The sequence below is a fragment of the Ailuropoda melanoleuca genome, chromosome 15, assembly GCF_002007445.2.
Source record: "Ailuropoda melanoleuca isolate Jingjing chromosome 15, ASM200744v2, whole genome shotgun sequence".
In the NCBI taxonomy this organism is placed as follows: Eukaryota; Metazoa; Chordata; class Mammalia; order Carnivora; family Ursidae; genus Ailuropoda; species Ailuropoda melanoleuca.
The window spans coordinates 65,295,866-65,323,409 of NC_048232.1; positions in this window are offsets into that span (position 1 = coordinate 65,295,866).

Sequence of the window (27,544 nt, forward strand, 5' to 3'; positions counted from 1 at the left end):
AAGATATAAGCAGAAGTCAAATACAGCAGCCTCTGGGAGACCTTAAAAGAGACCTAGGTTCTTCTGGGTTTCTTCCTCTGTCCTACTGCTTGGAACATAATTCTGAGGGTTGGAGCTCCAGCCGCTGTCTTAGACCATGAGACCATCCCCATGAGAATAGGGATGGTGGGCTGGAAAGCCTGAAGGAGCTCCAGCCCCGGCCCTTATAGAGCCTCCACACCAGCCTGGACTGGTCCTCTTTTGTAAGCCACACTTGCTTAAGGCAACTCTTATTTTTGACTGTCTGTGATATGCAGCTGAATTCAATCCTAACTAAAACTGGTGAGTTCAATTGGAAGACAAGTGTGGTTTAGCAGAAAAAAACCCTAGACTTCAGAGCAGAGGATGATGGTTCAAGCTGTCTGTGGCTCTTCCACTAAGAGCTGCACAACGTTGGCCTTCCTGAGACTCAATACCCTATGTGCTATGCTGGAAAAATAGTATCCACCCCACATAATCACTGAGAAGATGAAATAAGATAGCATTTGTTTCAGTGTCCAGCACACGGCAAGCACATGGTTTTCAGGGCATGGCTCTGGAGTTAGAATGGGAGGTGATATCCTGCCTCCGCCACTTATTAGCTGTGTGCCTTTGGGAAAGTCATTTGACCTCTCTGAGCCTCAGCTCTCTCGTCTTTTAAAGTGCATGATAATAATACCTGCTTCATAGGACTCTGGGGATAAAATTAGAGAATGCATGTAATGCGTTTGTTTAATGAGCACCTACGTAGCACTCATTAAATAACTACTGTGTTAGGGTCATTATTACGATTATTTTCTAATCATTGTTATTCTCTAATCATTTTTACATTATCTTGTGATGACTGTTTTCATTTTAAGTCTTGGGATCTCTTACTCCCATGACAAGAGCAATGTTTATGCACCATTATAGCCTTCACTGTTCCTAGCTCTGTACCAGACCCAGAAGTACTCGGTCAAACAGAAGAGAAATCATCTTGAATAATTCAGCTGAAGAGGCCCAGTTCTGGAGTGGGTTGAGATTCCCGTTCTTAGACAAACCTAGATAAGGGTATGGGGCGCAGTGGAAGAAGATGTTGAGAAGCTGGTGAGAGTTCGGAATTAGTGGGACATTGTACATTTTAAAGTTCTCTGTTGTAGGGGCACCTGGGTGGCTCATTTGGTTAAGCATCTGCCTTTGGCTCAGGTCATGATTCCAGGGTCCTGGGATCCAGCCCCATATCCGGCCCCCTGCTCAGTGGAGAGCCTGCTTCTCCCTCTCCCTCTGCTGCTCCCCCTGCTTGTGCTCTCTCTGTCAAATAAATAAATAAAATCTTTTTTTAAAAAAATTATCTGTTGTAGACAACAGAATTCATTCCAGCTGGTTTAACCAGAAATAAATACGTGAAAGGAACAAGAAAGCTCACAGAATCTTCTGGAAGACCAGAGAACCAGACTTGAACGCTACACAGTGAAAAACAGTGCAGCCAGAAAAATATGCCCTACCTCAACGTGGAACTGTCTTAATGCACACCCCCAGAAGAACCAAGGGCTTCTACTCCAGAGTGTAGCTGAGAATCTGCTCGCTCTCTCCGGGCTCAGCCACCGTCCTGCATCTGTGCCTCACAGGTTGGCAGAAACTATGTCTCAAACCTCAATCTAAGTGGAAAAGAATCTAAGAATGTCGTTTTTAGCTTTCCTGACAGAAAGGGGTTAGAATATGTGTAGAGTGAGCCAACTCATAGTATCTGCTACATGAATTTAGAGCTTTCTGTTTGCCTGTGGCTTTATTAACATGACTTGCATCAGAAAGACTATGAGGTAGGGCACCTGGGTGGATCAGCCAGTTAAGCATCTGACTCTTGATCTCAGTTCAGGTCTTGATCTCAGAGTCGTGAGTTCAAGCCCTGCACTGGGCTCCACACTGGGCATGGAACCTAGTTAAAAAGAAAAAAAGACCAAAAAAAGACCAAAAAAAAAAAAAAAAAAGACCCTGAGGTATAGTGAAAAGATCATGGGCCATGATGCCAGATAAAATGTAGGTTCTTTCTTTTCTTTGGACACACCAGATTTGTTCCTCCCTAGGGTCACTGTATTTGTTCTCTGTTAACTGGGAACTCTGGGCCCCTCGTGATTTATCCCTTCTGGTCATTCATGTCCCAGCCTAAATGTCACCTCCTCAGAAAAGCCTACTCTGACCATCCTGCCTAGTGTGTCCCATCTGACCCAGCCTCCCATCATACCATCTTTTTTATTTTCTTTTTAGCACTTACCTGCCATTTTGTTGTTCTTTGTTGTTGCTGTCATTGTTTGTTTATGGTCTGTACTCCCCTCAGATCTAGATAGAATGGAAATTTCATAAGAGCAGGGGCTTAGTCTGTCTTGTTCGCAGCTGTATCCATGCAGTCCAGAAGAGTGGCTGATATATAACAATGATATCATTTATGATATGATTACCATGGCCATCTATTGTTCAAGCCTCATGAGGTGATTACTATTATCATTGCCATTTTACAGATGAGAAAAGAGAAGCCCAGAGAGGGTCATGACTTGCCCAAGGTCATACAGCAAGTACATTGTGGGACTGTGATTCAAACCTTGGCAGCCTGTCTCTGGAGCCTGATGTCTTAATTGCTAAAGCATGTTGAATATAGGGGCACCTGGGTGGCTCAGTTAGTTAAGCGTCCAAATCTTGATTTGGGCTCAGGTTGTGATCTCACGGTCGTGGGACTGAGCTCCGCAGCAGGCTCTGTGCTCAGTGGAGTCTGCTTGGGATTCTCTCTCCCTCTCCCTCCGACCCTCCCCCTACTCCCGCGCTCTAAATAAATAAATAAATAAATAATCTTTAAAACATATTGAACATAGAAGCTGCCCAATAAATATGGATAAATCAATGAATAAACATCTTTTAGTCATCTCATTGACACTCTGTTGTATTTAACACTGCAAATTATCTCTCTGGCTCTTTCATGGGCTTCTCTTCAAATCTTTCTTCTCCCTCTCTTTATTTTTTTTTTAAATACATGCTATTTTTTAAAAGATTTTATTTATTTATTTGAGAGAGAGTGAGCGAAGAAAGAAACAAATGGGGAGAGGCAGAGGGAGAGGGAGAAGCAGACTCCCCAGTGAGCAGGGAGCCCAACACAGGGCTGGACCCCAGGACCCTGAGATCATGACCTGAGCCGAAGGAAGACTCTTCATGGACTGAGTCCCCCAGGAGCCCCTTCTCCCTCCCTTGAAGTCCCGGAGTTCTGGGATCGAGGCCCACGTCAGGCTCCTCCACTGGGAGCCTGCTTCTTCCTCTCCCGCTCCCCCTGCCTGTGTTACCTCTCTCGCTGGCTGTCTCTCTCTCTGTCAAATAAATAAATAAAATCTTTTTTTAAAAAAAATTTGCCATGTGTCCAATCAGATGAATCCCATCCAGGCTGAGGAAAATGTGACATTTTACCTTCTCCCCCAAAAATCTTCTTCTTTTCTTGTATCCCCCATCTCAGTCCCTATTACTACCATTTACCCAGTAAGGCCAACAATTTGGCAATCTTAGAATTTCCTCCCTCTCCTCATAGCCAATTTTTGACCAAGTCCTATGGATTCAACCTCTTAACAGTTTTCCAATCCATCCCTTCCTTTCTGTTCCTGCTCCCAGCAGGACTTCTGACTCTCCTCCCTGGTCTATACATTGTAGTAGTGTCCTAACTACTCCACCCACGTCTGGTCACACTCCCTCAAATCCATTGTCCGGATACCGCCAGCATGAGCTAGCTACAATAGCATTTCGTTCATTCTACACTCTGCAATGGCTCTACCATTCATTGCCTTTCAGATCAAGTTCCAGCTTAATAAAAATCAACCTTGATCTGCCCCTCTCCCACATCCCCAAAATCTACATCAGCCCCTCCTCCTCTCACCCCCTTCACCATCACCTTATGCTGCAGAAGCAGCCAGTTCACCACCTTTCCCCAGTAAAGCCCGCACAGAGCCCTGCTTGTCTCCCTGTGGAGTAGGGATCAGGGAAAGCCAGTCAAGTCAAGGGAGAAGCAGCCTAACTTTTCAGTCTCCTATTTTATTTTGGAAGCCCAGCTGCAGCTTTGCTGTTTCCTGTCACCAGATGCCCCAAGAGCTTTGTAATTCAGTGCTTTTCTTCACTTCTGCGATGCCTGTCATTTGAAACCCAAAGAGTGACAATAAGCGCACTGATGAACCGAGAGAAAAGACATCTATTTACATGAGATAATTTGCATGAGAGGAAGAACTGAGTCCCTTCACAGAAAGAGGGAGAGGACTGGGGAGAACCCCTGGCCAGCCCCAGGGATTCGTGTCTGAGCGGGGCAGCAACAGAAAGGGGCCAACAGATGATGAAGCCCCTGTTTTACAAAGTCTCCTTCCTGAAGAAGCACAGCTTTTGTGCGTAAGTGACAAAGTATCACACAGGGCAGGGCCCTCTCCCTCATCTTGGGGGGGGGGTGCCGCCCAGCTTCAACACACTTAAGCTTCATATTTAGGGCTCAGCACATTGGAGAAACACGGGGCTGCTCTGACATCTGCAGGGCTGGCTGGCTGGGAGTCACTGAAAGATGGCATTCGTGGCCCAGCCTTCAGTGTTATCCCCACGGACACCAGGAGCATGGGTGGTGGAAAGGCACCATCCTCAAATGGCTCAGTGGGCAACAGATATCCATGGGAAAGGCGGTCAGGGCACGAGAAGAAGACATCATGAATGCCCCACAATAACTGTAGCGGACAGACTTGCTTGCAGTACACCCCCCCTGGGGACCCTCAAAAATCACTGAGTTAGACCTGAATGGGGGCAGGGGACAAAGCTCTGAAACTTAAAGTTGTAAGACAAAGTCAGCAAAATGGGGGTTATCACCATTAAAGTGACACATTTCAAGCCACCACTCAGGAAAATCTGAGAAAATTCAGGTTCATAGCATTAGATTTACTTTAAAAAGTTAAAAAGTGAAGGAATAAGATAACCTAGGAAAACTAAAATGGAATTCCCTGTGGGACTTTCCTTTAAAGCCTTCTCTACAACGAGATAGTTATGATATGTCATCTACTAAAAGAAATAGCTTATAATTTAGCATGCTGAGATTTTTCTATTAACTCAACAAAGTTTCAGAATGGAACAACACAAAGTTTCCAGGGTTATAGGTCTGAAAGTCAGCTTTATAAAATCAGTATCTTTGGGTAGATAGGCATGAAATCCTGCCAATTTTCCTTGAGCTCATTTGGGAAAGAAGAGGACAGGCATTTTCAAAAGCTTACTTTTAGCGCAGCATTTCCCATGGAGTGCTTGACCCAAATGCGAAATGACACACTTTCCACAGCCTGATTGGGATGAGCACAACTGAACACGTAGCACATCAATTCACCCATGGAATGGACGTCAACGCGGCCAAGCTCTTTTCCGTTCTTATAAGTGATGAGATACTGAGTTTTATTATGTTTTAATTTTTTTAAAGATTTATTTATTTGAGAGAGAGAGCAAGCACATGCAGGTGAGCAGGGGGAGGGGCAAAGGGGAGAGGGGGAGAATCTGAAGCAGTCTCCCCACTGAGCACAGAGTCTGACATGGGGCTCAGTCTTAGGACTTGAGCAAGAGTCAGGCGCTTAACCAACTGAGTCACCTGGGGGGCCCCAAGATAATAAGCTTTAAAGTGAAGCTGATTAGTTATTAAGAACAAACAAACAAAAAACTTACTTTGAAACATCTTAACTATGTTTACAGATATCCTTATGACACCTGGGAGACGTGAAATGCACAATCGTTCGTTCACTGGAAGATGAAGACTTGGGGAATTAAAATGTTTTTCAAACATAAACTTCCAAGTTAACTAAATCCAGAAATCAAACTTCCTAAGTGATAGGAATGGTCCAAAGCAATTAACAAAACCTTATGAGATGGATACTGCTGTTATCCTGAATTCATAGATGAAGAAATGGAAGCTCGGCAAGTGTAAGTAACTTGCCTAGGATCCCCCAGCTGGTAAGTGGCAGGCCAGGGATTTAAGGCAACCTGACTAGAGAGCCTGCGTGTGAAAACCAGGGGTAACTAACTCTATAGCTTCCCAGTTTCTACTACCCCTTTTCTTCAGCTAGCGTGTAAAGGATGGTTTTGGTGCCACCTCTGATCCCATCTGTACCTACTCTTACCTTTCAAGCATCTACCTCCTTCTCTAGAAAGAAGGTCTAACAGGCTTAGCTTGGATTGGTGTCCATATTTAAGTTGTGGGGGTGTGGGCTGGAAAGCCCCTGAGAGGCACCCACCACACCTTAATGAGTTCTTTAAATCAGGACTTGAATAACAACCATAAACAGTAATTTTAGGGAAAGAACAAGCAGAGGATTACTAGCATTGATGGTCTGCTGTGTGCTGAGCACTATGCTAAGAGTTTGAAATACAGAACTCACTTGTTTTTATAACACAAGGACTACGGGAGATTAAAGATTATCGAAGAATCAATCAAAACAGTGTCAGGGCCCCTGGCTGGCTCAGTGGGTGCAGTACGAGACCGTTGATCTCGGGGTTGCAAATTCAAGCCCCACATTAGGTGTAGAGATTACTTACAAATAAAATCTTTAGGGGCGCCTGGGTGGCTCAGTTGGTTAAGCGTCTGCCTTCTGCTCAGGTCATGATCCCAGGGTCCTGGGGTGGAGCCCCACATCGGGCTCCCTGCTCAGGGGCAGGGGGTCTGCTTCTCCCTCTCCCTCTGCCCCTCCCCCTGCTTGTGCGCTCTCTCAAATAAATAAAATCTTAAAAAAATAGAATAAAATCTTTAAAACAAACAAACAAAAACACAATTACCAGCGCTGAAGAACAACAACAAAGCTGGACAGAAGATGCCAATGGACAAAAGGGAGCGAGGAAAAGAGATGGTCCAAAGGAAGAGCACTGAGAAGTGGATTTATATTTTTCTTAATTTATATTTTGAATAGGCTTTGTATACGATGGTACAAAATTCAAAAGGTACAGCAGAGGGGGTTTTCTGTATCCTTATTTGTCTGCTTTATGTAGTCAAAATAGTTTATTCGTTGGGACCATAAACTTTTTTTTCGCATGAGTTTTGTAGTCGACGTTTGTCATTTGTGCCTGCCCCAAATCTTTTCTTTGTACTTCTTTAAATTATGAATTCCTTATTTCCATAGATAGAGACAAACAAAGACAAGACATTTCCCAAGATCCTTTGCTGCCAGGATGTAGACATGTGCCTACCATCCAGCAAACCTCCAACCAAGCAAGACTTGGGATATATGCAAGAGGTTGTGAGCACATTATTCTCCTAGTAAATAGGTACGTGGGGGCATACGGTTTTCTGCAGGAATGTAATGGGGTCAGTCCTGGCTTTGTGGCTGTTGAGGACCACTGGGTAGTCACAGCAGGATTTCCGCTAGAGCACCCTTATCATGAGTGTCTGGACATGCGTGTTGTACTCACCATTCTTCCTGGCTGCTTGGCTGCTGACTGTGTGGCATCCCGGATTTGTTTCTTGGCCTTCGCAGGAATTCTAATTAATATCATGTATTAAATTTCCACTGAAATTAGGGAGAGTGGATTCTTTCTCTGAAAGAAACCCTGAAGTACTGGGAGTCTGGGACTGACTAGGTGACCCGGTGGGATTTGAAAGCAGTAAGGATGAGATCCAGGGAAAACACTGGTATCCAGCGGCAAAAAAAAGTCATGAGAACTATTGTAATAGAAGGTGGTGCTATTCCTGCCTCCCTTTAGACAGATGCAGCAGCAGATACCTTGGGATGCCAAAATTACGGTGAGACCACCCCCCTGCTCCCCACTCTCCTCCCTGCTACACAGGATTCATCATGGGCACAAAGGAGAACCTGTCCCACGTCTCCTGGAACTCTGAGTGAAATCCAAGGATGTAAGAGTGGGTCAAAGAGGATTGGGGTGCCTGGGTGGCTCAGTCGGTCAGGCATCTGCCTTCCACTCAGGTCATGATCTTGGGGTCCTGGGACTGAGCCCCACATCAGGCTCCCTTCTCAGTGGAAAGCCTGCTTCTCCCTTTCCCTCTGCCCCTCCCCCCAACTTGTGCTCTCTCTCACTCTCTCTCTCACTCAAATAAATAAATAAAATCTTTTTTTTTAAAGAGGATTTGAAGAAGATAGTTGAGGTGTTTGTTTGTTTGTTTATGTATTTATTTAAAGTAGGCTCCACACCCAGTGTGGAGTCCAACACAGGGCCTGAAGCCACTGCCCTGAGATGGGGACCTGAGCTGAAATCAAGAGCTGGACACTTAACCAACCGAGCTACCCAGGTGCCCCGAGGAGATTTTTTAGAGGCTTTTGCTCCGCTTTACTGCCTCTCCTCTTTGGACCTCCGCCAAAAGAGGCCAAGCACACACAGCTGGATATTCAGGGGCTGAGCAGAGTTGAGAGAGAGCACCCAGAATAGAGAGCCATCCACTTGAGTCAAGGAACTGCAGGAGAGGGGACTGCAGGGAACCTCCAAAATTCCTGTGCAAGAGCCCTGAGAAAAAGAACCAGCTGGAACAATCTAAAAGGCCCCCTAGGAGTCATCAGCTTTAATCATCTGTGGGGCCTGGAGACTAGGAGCCACCAGCTCAAGCACAGTCACGAGCCCCTCTCTCCCTCTCATCTCTACCCTGCCTCCAACCTCAGAGCAGAAAGACGATGACAGCTAGCGGGTAGAGGTGAAGGCAAGTGGGGAGCCATAGAAACTGTAGAAGCTCTCGGAAGTTTCATCCAGATGTAGAGAAGGATCCTCTTCTCCTCCTCCAGTCTCTTAATGAAGTTTAAAGAACTCGTGGAAGGGAAATATAAAATTGCCCTTTTTTAAAGTAATCTCTGCGCCCAGTGTGGCACTCGAACGCACAACCCCGGGATTGAGAATCGCATGCTTTACCAACCACGCCAGCCAGGCGCCCCAAAGTAAAATTGCATTTTGATTATATGGTGAGTTGTGCTCATAGAAGTCCCTGGAGCCCAGGGACAGAACAACAGAAATATCCCCTGCAGTCACAAAGAGTGAAATGTCTGGTAAAAGCAAGGCTCTGGCGGATTGTGGAGGGAAGATGATAAAGGCTATGAGGTGAACAGCTTCACCTAACTGCACGATAACATCTAAAGAAAAAAGGAATCACAGGCTTAGGATTTAAATTCTCACTTCAAAGCGTGATCAGTGAATGAAGAGGTTTCTGTGACTTCCCTAAAATAGTCTTTATGTCGCTCAGGCAGAGGGCTAATGAAGCCGAAAATCAGAGGCAGAAATGGATCCTCAAGACTGATGAGTTACAAAACAGATTGAATTCACAGTTTCACCAGGCCTTTCAGGGTACTTGTTGGAAAAAAGTGGTTCTTCCCCGAGCGCCTGGATGGAGATATTTTGTAGGTAACTCAGATAGCTCTGAGACTCACAGAGCTCCCGTGCTAACAAAAGCAGACTTTCCTCCCATTCTGATGAGGTTGGCCCTGTCTTGTTCCAAAATCCTGTATGTTCATCAAGTGGTCACCTTGCAAGGAGACATCCTCATGGCCCACCCCATCCCTGCTCATTGACTCTAGACACACAACGAGAGTCCGATTCCAGCATGCTCTGAGATCAAAATCAGACTGGGGAAGAGAAGGCTGACATCCCAAAAGCATTGCAAGGGTACGGGAAAGAAGAATTCTGAGAGTGTTGGCAAGAGAAGAAAATAATTTTAGATCGGATCAAATTTATATTACAGGTGTCCTCACCGAAACTTCTGGATTCAGCGTGCTGGATGCAACAACTAGAACAGGTTCGCACGTCTTGCTTGATTGTCTGAAACGGAGTGTCCACGGGGGCCCACACTCGGGAGACTCAGACGCTCTGCATTCCTTAATGAGAAGGGAATCCAAAGGCTTAAGGAGAAAGGAATAGTAGAGAGGATTCATAGTGCCTGATCTGCTCGCCCAGCTTCAGAAAGACGAAAACAGCAAAACAAAATGCCCCACACAGTGGTAAGAAGAGCATTCGCATTCTAGAAAAATACTTGCGCTCTGTAGGCCAAGCATGAGAGTGCGAGATGCTTCCACGGACAAGGGTTTCCTGAAGGGGTTCACCTTCCAAGGGAGCGGGTTCTGATTCCTGAAACAAGCAGAAGGCTTAGGCGTGACTGACCGTGCCTCACAGATCCCAGGGTCTTTAGGGCTAACATACACAGGCACTAAAATGTTTGTACTTTTTTTTTTTTTTTTTGTATTAGCTTGTATGACAACAACAAAATCTAAGTCTGGTGAACAGAGGACTGTCTTCAGTCACGATGATGGAGAATCACAGTCTTCACCCAATTCCCAGACCTGAGGCACCTTCCAGACCCAGGGTCCCTTGAGGAAAGGGAAGGCCACATGCTCTCGAGGATGACCCAGCAACAGCACCACAGGTGTGTGCCCACGACTTCCTCCTTTCCTTTAATAAAAGCACTTGGAACCATCTACCAAGGCAGCTGGGCCCTCAGAGAAGGGACTTCAACAAGCCTGACAGGATGATTATTACCTCCTAGCTAATGCTAATCCCCCAGAGGCTCCAAACGCCACCTCTGCTTAGCTCTGGTCGGTGTAAGCACACTGATGGAAAACAGGAGAGCGGGGCGCACTCACACTAGGACCATTCATGGTGAGACTCGTGGATTCTCGCACCCATTGCATACTGATTTCCTCAGTGCTGGAGTGCTTAGTTGTAGCTGAAGTCCTAGCAGAATAGTTATGCTGGCTCCCTGACCTGTGATGTGAATCTCACTATGGTAGGAAGGGTTAAATGGAAGTCTCTGGAGCGATCCCTCTATACTGAAATAATAAAGATGCTTTGTGTATATTAAATCATCTATCTTCACAGTAAGCCTATGATATAGGATCTGTTATCATCCCCACTTACAGAGGAGAAAGCGGAGGTGCAGAGAAGCTAAGCAATTTGCCCGAGTTGACGTAGCTAGTAAGACTGGATTCAAACCCAGGAAGACCTTACAGTCCACACACCAGGTGAAGATCCCTCGTCAACTGAGATGTTTGCTGCAGAGAGAAGGAACAGAAAACAGGTGGTGGAGGAAGGATGTTCTAAACACAGGTGGTGCCTTTGTGAATATCGTAGATATGAGGGTTGTCGCGGCTGTTCACAGCGAGGGGGGTATAGTGACGTGGGTAAGTGCATAGGATTTGAAGCCAGACTGCATGGGTTCAAGTCTCAGATTTACTGTGGAAGACTTTGGGCAAGTTTCTTAATAGAGGGTCAATTTCCCCACTTATAAAATGGTAGTCCCAACTTAGTAGAGTTTTTATGAAAATTAAATGAGTTCACAGATAAATAAAGTACCTAGAAGGTAGTGTTTGCTATTATCACCTTCCTTGTTTTACCATGTATATTTTTATGCAGTTAACTGATTTTATATTTTATATCCTTTTGTTCTTCTCTTACTATTTTACCTAGGTTGTATTAATGATGATTAACCTTAAAACTTAGTCCACAGGTCATAGAATAACAAGATGAGTTTGTTATTAACCTTGAGAAAGAGTGTCCACCAGAGATCCTGAACTTAGAGCCAGAGTCAGACACTGCTTTGACTTTAGTTCCTTCCTTTTGGAGAGAGGGCGAGTATGGTCGCATTTTTACAAGGAATAATGGCATTATCTCAGCCTACAGGAAACTGCACGGCTTGAAGGTAGATTTTCTGTGGATGCTTTGCTGAAAAAGAAATTATATGATCATGGGGGCGCCTGGGTGGCACAGCGGTTAAGCGTCTGCCTTCGGCTCAGGGTGTGATCCCGGCGTTATGGGATCGAGCCCCACATCAGGCTCCTCCACTATGAGCCTGCTTCTTCCTCTCGCACTCCCCTGCTGTGTTCCCTCTCTCGCTGGCTGTCTCTCTGTCACATAAATAAATAAAACCTTTTTTAAAAAAAAAAAGCTCAGGAGCTACTCTTTGGAAAAAAAAAAAAGAAAAGAAATTATGATCATGGTGAATGTTCAGGGATATTCATCTACAGTTATCCAATTCGTTATACCAGTCAGTGACCCAAAAGCTGATGGTAGTCTTAAGTGCAGAGTTCATACGGTAATTATTTGTTTAATGACAATCTGATGTGTTTTTCCGACACCATCAACCAATTCTCCAATCCCCAGCAGACACTGACTGGGTCTTCTACAAATTTAACTCAATCCTGACGCTGTCTACCTGCAGATAAGCGTCCATTCCCACAGGATAAGGGCTCATTCCCACAAGACTTGCCCCCACTTCAGATGCCAATCGAAAGTCTAGGCTTTCGCTTGTGCTTCTGACCAACGCGCTATAAATCAGAGGTTCCCAAAGCTCCTTCCTCAAGTCTGATTTGCTAGAACAGCTCACAGTACTCAGAGAAATATTTGCTTATATTTACCAGCTTATTATAAAGGGTACGAATGGAAGCCAGAGGAAGAGGTACATGGGGTGAGATCTGGAAGGGTCCTGAGCTGAGGAGCTTCCGCCCCTGTGGAACTGGGGTGCACCATCCTTCCAGGATGTGAGGGTGTTCACCAAGCTCACCAAAACCTGTTGTTCAACAGTTTTCACAGAGCTTAATCTGCAGTGCCCCCTCCTCTCCTTCCCAGAGGTGGGTCGGGGGGGGCTGAAAGTTCCAGACTTGTAATCACTTGGTCTTTCTGGTGGCCATCCCTTACCCCAAGGCTATTTAGGGGTCCCACCCTAGGTCACCTCATCAACATAAACTCAGGTGTGCTCAAAAGGGGCTCCTTATGAATAAGACACTCCTATCTCTTAGGAAATTCCAAGCATTTTAGGAGCTCTGTGCTAGGAACTAGAGACAAAGACCAGATATATATATTTCTTGATATAAATCACAATATCACAGTTATCCGTGTCATTAGATTGTAAGTTCCATGAAGACTGATTTTCTCTACTGTTCACCGAAGTATCCCCTGAGCTACTGCAGGGTTCTGCACATGGGATTATCTCAATAAATACTGGCAAACCCATTGGTTTTGAATCTGGTAATAGTATTATCTATTGCTGGATAACAAATTACTACACATTTAGCAGCTTAGAAAAACATACATTTATTACCGCCCAGTTTCTGTGGGTCAGGAGTCCAGGCACGGCTTTGTTGAGTCCTCTACAGCAGGGCCTCCCCTGGAAGCTGTAATCACAGTCTTGGGCAGGGCTGCACTCCTACCTCAAGGCTCGAATGGGGGACGATCCACACATAAGCCCACATGACTCTTGGCAGAAATTAGTTCCCTGTGGATTGTTGCGTTAAGGGCCCTAGTTTCTTGCCTGCTGTCAGTTGGAGATTTCCTTCGGTTCCTGCCATGTGGCCTTCTCCGTAGGGCAGCTCACAGTGTGGCAACTTGCTTCATCAAAGCCAGCATGGAAGAGGGTCTGTCAGGAAGAGGGACATTGCAATCTTGTGTAACATATGTCATCACAGACATTCCATTACCTATTGGATCAAAGGCAAGTCATAGGACCCACCCACAGTCAAGGGCAGACAATTGTACAAAAGCATGGATACAAAGAAGCAGGGATCATTGAGAACCATCTTCGAGTCTGTCTGCTTCGAAAATTCGCCAAGAAACATCCTCATCAAATGAGCTAAGCTATAGCTGTTCTCTAAAGAAGGCGGGAGAGTTAATGTCTGAGAAAGGCCGGTGGGGCCTCATTAGCTCAGAGGACTATCTAAGTCCTTGCTGTTGTCAGGTTGCACAGGGAAGCAAAGGTCATCTTAAGATGAAAATATTCACTAATATCAATTTAGTCCCCACTCAAACAAACCCTTCTCCTCTTAATGCTAGTATATGTCCTCGTACTTCTCATCCTGCCAGAGCTGCCTCTTACTAATTGTGTGTGTCTGCAATGCAAAGACGATCAAGCCAATTGCGCAGTTGCCTCAAAAGAAAATTATTTGAATAGAAAAAAGAAAGAAAATTGAGTGCCAGAGCCTTAGAAGAGGCTCTTGGGAAAACTGATGAAGCCCTCAAATAATTTTGCAAAACTGATTCTTGTTTTGATCGTGTTGGGCAATTTAAGTATAAAATGTACCCTGCTATCACATCATTTTGGGATAAATATAATGAAAAAAAAATCAGCAAATATATCTTTTTTTTTCATTCTAAGAAAATTGTCTGGATGCAAAATAACCTAAGTAACGTAACCTTACGTGTAAGAACAAACAACGCTGTCCCACAACTTTATTTTATTTTTAGCATTTATTCTGAATTTGGGTCTGTTGTGAGCTGTGCCTGGGTTCAAATCCTAACTCTGTCAATTACTAGCTGTGTGATCTTGGACTGCGTCTCAGTTTACACAAATATAACATGGAGAGGCTGGTAATAATCACCTCCTAGGCCCATCACCTACTTAGGCCCATCACCTCCTAGGCCATCACCTACTTTAACCCCACTGACAAGCCTGTGTGGCCAATGTCGAGGCAGGTGCCTTTGACAGAGTGAGTGGCTTGCAGCTGGGGCAAGCTGTCCAGATGTCCCTTTCCTGCCTCCAAAAGGCTGGGCCTCGGCAGCATAAACCAGAGTGGCCAAGTAATTAAGGGCAGGGGTAGCTGCAAGTTTAGGATAACTTCCTCTCTAACCGCTGTTGGAAAAAGTCCACCTAACATGAATCCACCGACAACAAAGACCAAAAATATACTGCACCTTGCAAGATACAAGAGCATATAAATAACTTTCCGAAGGTCCGCAGATAGCAAGTAGTGGATTCAAAGCCAGCTACAAGTCACTCCAAAGCCCAATGTGATGCTTTTTCTCATACACGGCTCTTTGCACAGCCCTGTGGGTTGGAGGATGGGCAGGGAGGACAGGCCTGACTGGGGGAAATGCAACAGCGCTCGGAAGGAAAACAAGGGGTCCGATCAAGAGCCAGACCAAGAAAATCACCAGTCTTACGTCCCCCTCCCTTCCTCACTAACCCTTTCATCTCTTAGCTCTCCCCTGCCTCCACCCCCACCTCTCATGTTCCGTCAGTGGGCTGCTTAAGAAGGGTTTTGAATAGTACCCTTGAGATCTTAGGAAAAAAGAAACCATCTAAATCAAAAACAAATAAATCGATATCGAACCATCTTCCAGCTGTTCCGTTTGAATAGAGACAGAAGCCCAAAACAAGGTCCAGGAGTGTTAAAGTTCACTTTCAAAACACAGTGCATGCAGTGTTTATTCTTAATAAAGCCGTGGAGCGAGACAGAATCCAACGGAACTGAGGGGGGGGGCGGTCACCGCTTGGCAGATCAACGACACGGACGTGAGTGGCCGAGTCCACACGCAGGCAAACACAGCGGACTGAGGTGCTGTTTGGGGCTAGGAAGGATCAACAGCACCTATGGAACCTGGGATTCTGAGCATGAAAATGGCCCTTCTTGCCTGCAAGTCACGACATCTCTGCTTCTGCAGACATGAAGTAGAAAATAAACCAAATCCTTGGAGGCCACGGTTGGAATGGAAAGGAAAATGCAGTGTTGGTATCCAAGTGGCATTGCCTTGGAAAACAGTCATTGAGGGGAAGAGAAGCATTACTCTCTAGCTGGGGGCAGGGTAACAAGCTGCGACTAAAATCAACTCGTGCCACTGTGGAAATATTTTCATTCAGCTTTGACTGAAACTGAGAGACTGTAGGTGACACAGTCGGCGGTATTTACCTTTGTCTCATTGATGAAGGTACACGGGGAATTCAAATTCCTGGGCTTCTATTCCTCTTCTCAGTAAAACGATGAAAGGGGATTACAGAATATTTACACTCCAGAAACCTCAGAAAAACAAGGAGCAATAAATATCATCCAGGTGGGTCAAATATCTTAGTTTAAAAATCTAATCTCCCATAATCCTGATCACTACAGTTTTAATGTTTAAGAGTAAAAAACTCTCCAACACAGGGAGCACCTGGGTGGCTCAGTCGGTTGAGCCTCTGACTCTTGATTTCAACTCAGGTCATGATCTCAGGGTCATGGGATCCAGCCCCGTGTAGGGCTCCCTTCTCAGCTGAGGGAGCCTGCTTCTCTCCCTCTCCCATTGCCCCTACCCACGCTCATGTGCACGAATTCTCCCTCTCTAAATAAACAAATAAAATCTTTAAAAAAAAAAACACCTCTCCAATATAGTTAACAATTTATTACACATGTGTTAAAACTTTCAGAAATAGAACTTTTAGGGACACCTGGCTGGCTCAGTCTGTGGAGCATGTGACTCTTGCTCTTGGGGTTGGGAGTTCAAGCCTCATGCTGGGTGTAGAGATTATTTAAAAATAAAGATCTTAAAAATAAAAAATAAACAAAATCTTTAAAAATATACATATAACCTTTAACCTTGGGTCTATAATGTCTACAAAGTTTGTAAAACATGTTTGTTATATGTAATTATGTATTACATGTTATATGTAATTATGAATTACATGTATTAGAATGTTATGAGAAATTAGATTTTCTTACTGTCTTTGATCATACTCCCTAGAAGCCGAGCTTGAGGCAGGGGTTGGGATGCACACAGTTTACTAAAGGAGTACACTTGGGAGAAATGGAGTGAGGGAGGACAGGGCAGGAGAAGGAGCTAAGCAAAGGCAGGGGCTCAGCTGGCGTTAAGCTTCAGAAGGACCCCACAGGGAGCTCGGCAGCATAAACTGAATCTCAGAGTTGGTCTCATCTTGTGGTAAGGGAGCCCGGCTTTTACAGCTCTGTGTCAATTAGCCATTGGCTGCGGGTTACCCCTAGGGATGGGTGTAATTTCCTGGGTGGGGTGGCTCCCTTTAGGCTGAGGGCAATTCTGTGGAGAAGGGGGCATCCGTGAACACTTTGCAGCCCCAGCTCACAGAACCGGGGCAGGTGGGCACGAGCCAGGAAAAGGCATGTGGCCAGCGCACCAGCAGCAGCCAGTCTGCTCACTGCACCTGCAAAATTAACGCGCGTCTAGAACCCCATGAGCTTGGCGTGAAGGGTATCATACCTCTGTCAGTAGGGTATAGATTTCTTGGTGGTCAGTCACTGGTATTAGCTTCCTCCATTTAAGCCTGTTTCAAATAATCACTTTGGCAGATTCCAATCCAAATACAGAAGGAATCTTCATTTTTCCACAGCTACAGACAAAAACAATTCAAAATGGATGAGTAAATAATATTAAAAATCAAACAGTGCAAAACCAGAAGAAAATAAAATTAAGTATTTAGCATCATTCTCAAAGGGAGGTGATTTCTCACACTTGGAAGTAAGGAGGAAAACAATCATAAAGGAAAAGATCAGCAGTTTTTACTGCATAAACACATGAAACTTCTATCCATCAGGGGAAAAGAAACAACTTTTCATAGACAAAGTCAAATAGTAAACAACAATTAGGAAAGAATGTTTCTGCAAATTTGAAAAAAAAAAGAGAAATCCTCGACAAATAAAGATTGCTAATTTGGCAAGGGGAGCATTTTCATAGCATGCTGCTTGCCAGACTCTGGAATAAAACCCTCACCCAGCAAAAGGGATTGAAAAGGGATTAAAATATCCCTTTTCAAGTGCCCCCTGGGACTAACCTTGCACAAGTTACTTCATTGTTCTGTACCTCAGTTTCTTTATCTGTAATATGGTGATGATAATAATAACAATAACAACAACAACAACATGGAGCTAACAACAATAGTAATAATACCTACCTCTTTTTTTGTTGTCATTCTTAGGGCTGCAAGAACCAGGTGTTCTATGAAAAATTAATTGCCTGAGCTTATAAAAAGAGGGCTTCAAGAGTTAGAAAGAAAAAAGGGAGCTACCATGGGTGACAGAGCACAGGTATCAGGGGGAATAATTGGAACTAGGGTGACAGAGTGAGGGAGTGTATCCTGCTAGCTGCTGCCATGCCCTGGCATGAAGTTGTCCTTGGCAGAGCCAAAGCTCTAGAACTTAGGTCAGGGAGCTGCCAGAGGACCCTTGACACCAAGAGAGAATTCCTTCTTACCTACTATGGTAGAGACGAAATCTGTTTCTTCTCAGGCCCCCTTGTTAGATGTGGTCATGCCACCAAATTCTAGCCTACAGAGTATGACAGGAAGTGACGTGTGCCATTTCTGGGCAAGCACCCATTACGTTTGGTCACATTCTCCTTTTCCTTTTGACAGCTGGAAACTGAATGTTGGAGACTCCACTCAGACCATGCAGATAATAATGGGTCTTTTGATAGGGCAGAGCCAGTAGGTGGAGAGAGCTTAAGTCCCAGAATACTCTGTCAGAGCCACCTACCAACCGGGAACACACACACACACCAGATAGTTTCACGAGCAAGAAACAAACTTCCGTATTGATGCCACTAAATGATTGGGACTTACTACAATTTGGCCTACCTTGATACAGCAATGTTGAGCTAAACTGTACATAAATTATACTCAAAGCCTTTCCTATAGAAACATCGTAGGCACTACAGAACAGCGACCCTCCCAACAGACGGGAGGAGACAACATACACATGTTGAAGGCTATGCGTACAATTCCAATGCAGTTGCCAAAAGGGTTTGGGCCCCGAATACTTCCCCCCCTTGGCCTACGAAAAAGACTGACAAACTTTTTCTGTAAAAGGACAGATAGTAGATATCGTAGATGGCTTTGCGGACAACACGGTCTCCGTTGAAACTATTCATCTCTGTCATTTCGCAGCACAAAGATTGTCCCAGGCAATACCTGAAAAATGGCCATGGCTGTGCTTCAGGAAGTCCTTATTCTCAAGAACAGGGAGCAGGGTGTATCTGGCTGCAGGCCACAGTTTGCTGACCCCTGGCCTCCAGGGAAACCTGGAATTCCCAATGTTAGAGAATCATTTGTTTAGCTTATACCTAGCAAAGTTGTTAAAATAGAAATAGGCAGTAAACCAAATTGTAAAAGGTTCCATTCTTTTCGTTTTAAGGACAGCCTTATGTTGCACCTGATTTTCTTTTCTCTCTTTCTTTCTTTCTTCCTTTTTTTAAGATTTTTATTTATTTATTTGACAGAGAGAGAGAGCACAAGCAGGGGGAGTGGAAAGGGAGAAGCAGACTCCCCACTGAGCAGAGAGCTGGATGCGGGGCTCGATCCCAGGACCCTGGGATCATGAAGGCAGACACGTAACAGACTGAGCCACCCAGGTGCACGTGCACCTGATTTTCTTGAGGAAGCTACATTATAACAGGTTGACATTCCTGATCAAGAGCCTAAAGCTAAGCTTTTAAAAAATGATGGGCATCATATTTAATTAATTATTAACTCTTTAACTGCCTAGCTTAAAGCTTTGCAAAATAGAACAGCATCAATATAATGGGACAACTGCTGGAAACATACCAACTTTATTTAAGATATTTCTAGAGAAAGTCATGATTGATTGATTGGTCACCATGGTCCAGATGCTGATCTAGGTACTTTAAATACATTATATCCAATCGTCACAGAAACTCCTAAGGCACCTTACAGAGGTGGAAATTGAGACTTAAGGGAGGTAAGCAATTTGTCTAAGATCACCTACCTGATAAATCACGGAGGTAGATGTGTTTAGATTCAAAGCCTCTATGCTTACTTCACACCCTCCTGGTTCAGAAATTAAAGGGCATGGGCAGAGATTTCGATGGAAAACTAGAGGCTGGGGGGTGCCTGGGTGGCTCAGTAGGTTAAGTGTCTGTCTTCGGCTCAGGTCATGACTTCAGGGTCCTGGGTTTGAGCCCCACATCGGGCTCCCTGCTCAGCAGGGAGCCTGCTTCTCCTTCTCCCTCTGCCTGCTGCTCCCCGTTTGTGCTCTCTCTGTCAAACAAATAAATAAAATCTTTTTTCAAAAAGAGAAAGAAGGGCGCCTGGGTGGCACAGCGGTTGGGCGTCTGCCTTCGGCTCAGGGTGTGATCCCGGCGTTATGGGATCGAGCCCCACATCAGGCTCCTCCGCTATGAGCCTGCTTCTTCCTCTGCCACTCCCCCTGCTTGTGTTCCCTCTCTCCCTGGCTGTCTCTATCTCTGTCAAATAAATAAATAAAGTCTTTTAAAAAAAAAAGAGGGAGAAAGAAAACTAGAGGCTGGCCAGGAGAGGAGGCTGCTTGGTTCTGGACTTTGAGGGATAGGTTTCTATGGTCGAGAGCATTAGGAAGAAGAAGTTGGGCCACTGTGTGTTGTTGAAAGGTCATACCATGAACCACTGGCTGAATATTCCGAGTTTGAACTGTTTTAATACAATGGGTAGCCTACAAAAAGCAGATATGAAATTATTACACTTACTGAGCACCTCCCACATGTCAGGCAACACTCCAAATACTTTACAAGGATTTACATGCATTCTACCGTGCCGTCTGCACGAGACCCCTTTGAAGGAAGTACTATTACTACCTCCATTTGATGGCTCAGGAACTGAGGCACAGAGAGACTAAGTAACTTATCCAAGCTTTCGAAGTGGCAGAGCTAATGTTAGCTTTGTCAGGCCCAAAGCTCACATCTTGATCCCAATACTACAGTGCTCCCTACAGCAGCTAATAATAAAATTCCATGTCTTGTAATTCTTCTTTTTCTTTTCTTTCTTTTTTTTTTTTTTTGAGAGACACAGCAAGTGGGGGAGGGGCAGAGGGAGAGATAGAATCTTAAGCAGACTCCATGCCCAGCATGGAGCTAGTCTCAGGGCTCGATTCCATGACCCTGAGATCATGACCTGAGCCGAAATCCAGAGTCTGACGCTTACCTGACTGAGCCACCCAGGTGCCCCCATAATTATTCTTATCACTGTCCCACACAGCAGGTGCCCACTCCTACCTAGAATTAGCCTCGAGTCATTGCCACCCTTGGGCAAATCTCTCTCTCACTTTTATGTCTCATAGATGTAGACAGCAGCACGGTGTAATGGTAAGAGGAAGGATGTTGGGACTTGGAGCTGGTCATGGAGATGAATGCTGCCTCTTTAAATTACTGGCTGAGGAATTACTCAACGTCCCTGAGAATCCATTTTCTCAGGTGAAGAATAGGTTCCCATCGACTTACTAAGGTAATACCATAAGCCCTGTAATACTGCTTAGGTAAGCTGTAATACTTACCAGATAATAGCTATTAGGGGGATACCTATGACCATGCCTGGAGCACAGGTACGTGTTCCCCACGTGTCCATTTCCTTCCCTCACCCATGCTTCTAGTCGCGCACTCTGCCTACCCCCAGGTGAGCAGAAATGGCTGAGTCGCATTCATTCTGCTGTGTGGATCTGAGCTGTCCGAGGTCAGCACTCTCCTTTCTTTTGTTACAATTTGCATCCTCTAGTTTTGTACGCCCCTCCTCTGAGAATCTCTAAGGACCTGGCCAACTCCAGAGGGAAACATGAACCATTTTTATTCTACTAAGAGGAAAGCTGAGACACAATAAAAAATCAATGGTTTTTCCAGAAAAATTTGAGAGAAATTCCAGATTTTCTTCCTTTCCCACAGTCCTTCCCAGTAATTGAACTGCTCCCCCTGGAAACCAGATGGAAGCAGCTGGCAGTCAGGAACCCCTGCACAGTCCACAATGTTTAGCAGGAGCTGGCTGCGCCCAGATTCTCAGTCATCACATCTTCTAAAACTCCCTCAAACTGCCTCTCCTGAGGGATGGCAGTTTTAGCGCAAGAGTCCATTTCATTGTGAAAGAATTGCCTAGCATGAGGCACACCCAGCCCGTGGTGTTGGGTAGGAGTGAGTGATGTGCTGCCTCTGATTTATGTCCATCTGTCCATTTGAGAAAATGCTCATTGGTAGATGACGTTAACCTCTTGCATCATCCTCTATTTTTAGCCTCCAAGTGAGTGATGAATCAGGCTATAATCCGACAGTGTGCTTACAGGCACACTTCAAGCAAATTAAATTACAGTGCCTCAGACATCACATACATTTCTAAAGAATAGAGACGCATTACAGCCTCATTTTTTCCCTAAAGGACCCATTATACATCACAAGGTTGAATATGACTCGAAAGTTTCCTCCAATTTTATTTATTTATTTTTATTTATTTATTTATTAGATTTATTTATGAGAGAGAGAGAGAGCAAGGGGAAGGGGTAGAGGGAGAGGGACAAGCAGGCTTCTCACTGAGCAAGGAGCATGAAGCAAGGCTCAATCGCAGGACCCTGAGATCATGACCTGAGCTGAAATCAAGAGTCAGACGCTTAACCAACTGAGCCACCCAGATGCCACAAGTTTCCTCCAATTTTAATCAAGCCTCATATGCCCATGCAGCTTATTCCAAAAGCTGGAGAAATGATTTCTCTTGGATATTATTATGTTGTGAGCTCAGACACTGCTGGTAGAAACAATATTCTCAATCAATCATTCAGATACATATGGGCACCTACTCTATGACAGGTAGTGTCTTGGCACTGGGGAGACAACAGTGAACAAAAGCAAGACATAATCCTTACCCTTGTGGAGCTAGTTTTGTGAGAAGATGTTAACCAAATTATCAAACAAATGGTAAGGGTTGAGAGCTGAAATTACGTTATTAGGTCTCTGATTCTGTCTCTCTCCGCCCATCTCTTCACTGTGCTGTCTTCTACTTGGCTTCCTCTTTCAGCATCCTCTCCTCATGTGACTGCTATGGCCACTTGCAGCTCCTGACTACTATGGTGCTAATAAATGATGATCTCAGAGGAACGACTGTCCCTAAAACTCCAGCAAAGTCCCAGAGAAGATGCTGATTGGCTTGGTTGAGGTCACATGCTCATTCCTATACTCATATGGAGACTGGGAAAGGAATAATCTGATTGGCCAGACCAGATCACGTGGGTATTCTCTAGGTAGGGAAGGGGGGGCAGTGTTAGTCTCCTTGGCACCATATGGCTGAGCAAGATTCCTAAGGCATGGGAGAAGGTAGTTTCACCACTGAAAGAATGATGGATGAATCAATGTTTGTCCACCAAAATGTCAGAGGGATGATGTTTAAAGTCGGTCAAGTCAAAGAAGAAAAGAAGTAGCATTGTAAGTTATGCTTTTGCTCTCTTCCATCTGGTTCCTCTAAGGGCCAGAGACTGAGCCACACAGCATGTTAGAGAGAGAGAGGCTTTCAGAACCACACACACATGGACTCAAATCCTGCCTCCCTTACATCTGAGTGGCTATGTAGCATTGGACAAGTCCTCTACCTTCTCTAAGACGGTTTCTTCACTGGTAGCATGGGGATAAAATCTACCTCCATGGGATTGTTGGGGAGATAAAACGATACCACGTAACCCAAGAAGTACAGTGCTGGGAGAACTGGAGGAGCTTGGCGGATCTGGGTATTTAGAAACCTCCCTGAAGTATCATGTTGTGTAAGTATCATATTGCAGACAGGCTCCTAACTTGTGGGGTGGAGGGAGGGAGTGGTGTTTGGAGACAAAAGGAAGAAAAATATATAAACAAATTAACAAGCATACATTCATATTCTGAAAAGTGCTCTGATGGAAATAAACAAGAAAACCTCTAACAAAAAAAAAATCTGATAATGAGTAGAAGCCTCCTTTAGCTAAGATAGACCAGGACGGCCTCCCTAAGAAGGTGACATGTGAACTGAGTCCTGAAGGCAGAGAGATTACCAGACCAAGAGTTTGGGGAGGGGGCTCTAGACAGACAGAACAGCATGGGCAAAGGCCCTGAGGCAGGAAAGGGATGGGCATGTTCAAGGAACAGAGGGAAGTCCAGTGGTTGGAATGGTGAGATTAAAGAGCTAGGTAGGAAACAGATCAGAAAAGGCCTTCCAAGCCTTAGTAAGAGTTTCAAGTTCCATGCTCAATGATATGCCTGGTTAAAATGCTATGGGGAGCCTGGGTAGCACAGTCATTAAGTGTCTGCCTTCGGCTCAGGGCATGATCCCGGTGTTCTGGGATCGAGTCCCGCGTCAAGCTCCTCCGCTGGGAGCCTGCTTCTTCCTCTTCCTCTCCCACTCCCCTGCTGTGCTCCCTCTTGCTGGCTGTCTGTCACATAAATAAATAAAATCTTTAAAAAAAAATTCTAGTAAGATCATTAGAATTATCAGGTGTAGAATAGAATGGATAAGGGCATGTGAAGGGAGACAGCTAGGGGACCATTTGATAGTCTGTGATAGACAGTGGGGACATAGCCTAAGGCAGTGGAAGTGGAGATGGGGAGAAATGGATGGATTAGAGATATGCTTTGGTTGTAGGACCAGGAAGTCCCTGGGATGAATTTGTAGGTGGGAGAGAAAGGAAAGGGAGGAATTAAAGATAAAGCTTGACTCTGAGGTTTGAGCAACTACTTGGGTGAATGTGGGACCATTTACTGAGATGGAGAAGCCTTGGGAAGAAACAGGTTTAAGGTACTGAGTTTGAGGTGCCTACAGGGACCAGGTGGCAGTGCAGTCAGATGAACAAGGCTGGGTCTCAAGGGAGAGGCCAGGACTGGGGTACAAACTGCAAATCATGGGACTAGATGAGATCATCAGGAAAAATGGGAAATAAGAGGAGGAAAGCCCCAGCCTTGAGGCTCTCCTGCATGAGCCGTGAGACTCATAGAGGAAGAGTCAGCCAGGAAGAGAAGCCATGACCCATGGGGAACGAGGGGAATGAGAAAAGTTGAGGTGATAGAGAGCAAGGGAGAAAAATATTTCAGAAAGAGTAAGCTCTGGTAAGAGCTGTGAGAGATTAGTAAAATGAGGACAAGGAAATGAGCTTTACAGTTAGGAGAAACAAAAACCTACCCTTTACAGCAGTGCTCGCAGACTGATCTCTTTCTAAAACAGATCTGATAATGTTACTCCCTTGATTACAAAATTCAGTGGCTCACCACCAACTCCTTAGCAAGGCATATTGGCTGCTTCTGCCCAGCTTGGCCTCCTTCTGCTCTCACTCCCCACTCCTTTGCCCGAGCTTCCTCTGAGCAGCAACCACGGGCTGGTCCTGCCTCTCCTAGCAACACTGCTCTCTGGGTCTGTGCGGTTTCTCAGACCTGCACTGCCCTGCCCTTCTCCTGATGCATGCTGCCCTCCCACCCCTGACCCAGCCCTGATTCTACCTCCAGACCATGTTGTTTGAGCTATTCTCTAGGATCTCACAAATCCCCTGCTTGGATCTCTAACACAGCACTCTTCAGGTTGCATTAGAATTGTTTCCCAGTTGGGGCCCCTGGGTGGCTCAGTCTGTTAAGCATCTACCTTTGGCTCAGGTCATGATCCCAGGGTCCTGGGTTCGAGTCCTGCATTAGGCTCCCTGCTCAGTGGGGAGCCTGCTTCTCCCTCTGCCCTTCTCCTCCCCTCCCCTCCTGCCTCCGCCCCTCCCCTCCCCTCCCCTTGTGTGTGAGCTCTCTCTCTCTCTTTCTCATATAAAACAAATCTTTAAAATTAAGAAAAAAAAAGAATTGTTTCCTGATTGATCTCACCCATTAGAGTATGAATTTCTTCATAGTTGGGACTGTGTTTTATGCATCCTTAGTGCCCAGCATAATACTTAATCTACAAGAGATGCCTACTAGGTATTTGTTGAATAAATTTCCTAGAGACTATTATTTCAAATAGAAGTTCTAACAATTCTTAAAGGAAAAGCGAAATTAAAATGTATTTTTTGAACCTGAACACACATACAAGTCCCCTCGCTCAAAAAATCATCTTAAAAGGTACCAACAATCCCAGTTGTGGGCTGAATTGTGTCCGTTGCCCCCAAACCCCCAAATATGTTGAAGTCCTAACTCCCAATACCTCAGAACAGGACATTATTTGGAAATAGGGTCTTTATAGAGGTAATTGAGTTAAAATGAGGCCCAGTGGGTGAGCCTTAATCCAATATAACTGGAGTCCCAATAAAAAGGAAAAATTTGGACACAGACAGACAGATACACCCAGAGGGATGCCATGTGAAGACACAGGGAAAAGGCCACGTGAAGATGGAATATCTATAAGCATAGGACTGCCTGAGGCCGCCAGAAGCTAGGAGAGTCCTGGTATGGTTCCTTCCCTAGCACCTTCAGAGAGAGCGTGGCCTTGCTGACACCTTGGTTTAGGACTTCTGGCCTCTGGAACCATGAGATAATACGTTTCTTTTTTTTTTTTTTTTTTTTTAAGTTTTTTTTTTTTTNTTTATTCGACAGAGATAGAGACAGCCAGCGAGAGAGGGAACACAAGCAGGGGGAGTGGGAGAGGAAGAAGCAGGCTCATAGCAGAGGAGCCTGATGTGGGGCTCGATCCCATAACGCCAGGATCACGCCCTGAGCCGAAGGCAGATGCTTAACCGCTGTGCCACCCAGGCGCCCCTCTGCTGTTTTAAGCCACCCAGTTTTGGGTACTTTGTTATGGAGCCCTGGGAATAGAATACACCCCCCAACATGGAGAGAGCCCAAATTTTCTTTGTCACTTTGGCACCCCATAAACGTAATTCTTTATGCTAAAGAATGAAAAAATACAGGAAGAAAAACCAAAGAGCACTCTTCTCAATTTTGTCTAACACGGAATTGAAAAGAATCTTCAAAGACTTCCTTTAGTCAGGTTTATATTAATCTACATTTTGTATTTTTAGTGATATTAAATTAACTGAATGCATTTTGTAATAATAATAATGTATTGTGGAGGGTGGAAACTGATTATATTAATTTGAATGCTATACTTTTATTCAGTAAAAGAAAGTTGAGCATTTTCTTCTGCTCGTTTTATAAACTTGGATGAGTCTCATTATTAAATAAAATAGTGTATTAATTAAAAAGTTATGGAGGCACCTAGCTGACTGAGTTAGGGGAGAATGCGACTCTTGATCTCAGGGTTGTGAGTTTGAGCCCCACGCTGGGTGCAGAAATTACTTAAAAATAAAATCTTTTAAAAAAATAAAAAAATAAAAAGTTATTTATAAAAACTGTAAAGGTTTGGACTGAAACAGTGAGATGGTGTGATGGTCAAGTTTGTGTCAACTTGGGGTGCCTGGGTGGCTCAGTCAGTTAAGCGGCTGACTCTTGATTTCGGCTCAGGTCACAATTCCAGGATCCTGGGATCGAGTCCCACATCGGGCTCCGCACTTAGAGGGGAGTCTGCTTAAGATTCTCTCTTTTCCTCTCCCTCTCCCCTTCCCCCTGCTCTCTCTCTTTAAAATAAGCAAATAAATCTTTAAAGAAAAAAAAAAGGTTATGTCAACTTGACTGAGCTAAAGGATGCCCAGAGAGCTGGTAAAGCATTACTTCTGGATATGTCTGTGAGGGTGCTTCTGGAAGAGGTTAGTACTTGAATTGGTAGACTGAGTAAAGTAGTCACAAAGCAGGTGGGCATCATCCAATCGGAGGGCCTAAGTAAAACAAAACGGCAGAGGAAGGGCAAATTTGTTCTTTCCGTGAACTGAGACAACCATCTTCCTCTCCTGTCCTTAGACATTGCTGTTCCTGGTTCTTGGGTCTTTGAACTCAAACCACTGGTTTTTGTGGTTCTCTAGCTTGCAGACAGCAGCCTGGGGGACTTCTCAGCCTCCACGACGGCATAAACCAATTCCAACAATAAACCTGTTATATATATCCTTATATACACCCCATTTTTTCTGTTTCTCTGGAGAACTCTGACTAATACATATGGGGAGGTGAAAGTTTCCAGAATCCATGGGGAGATGGCAGAGAAATTATCATTGCCTGATTTGAAACTGATTTGAATAGAGAAGAAAAAAGAAAAGACGTT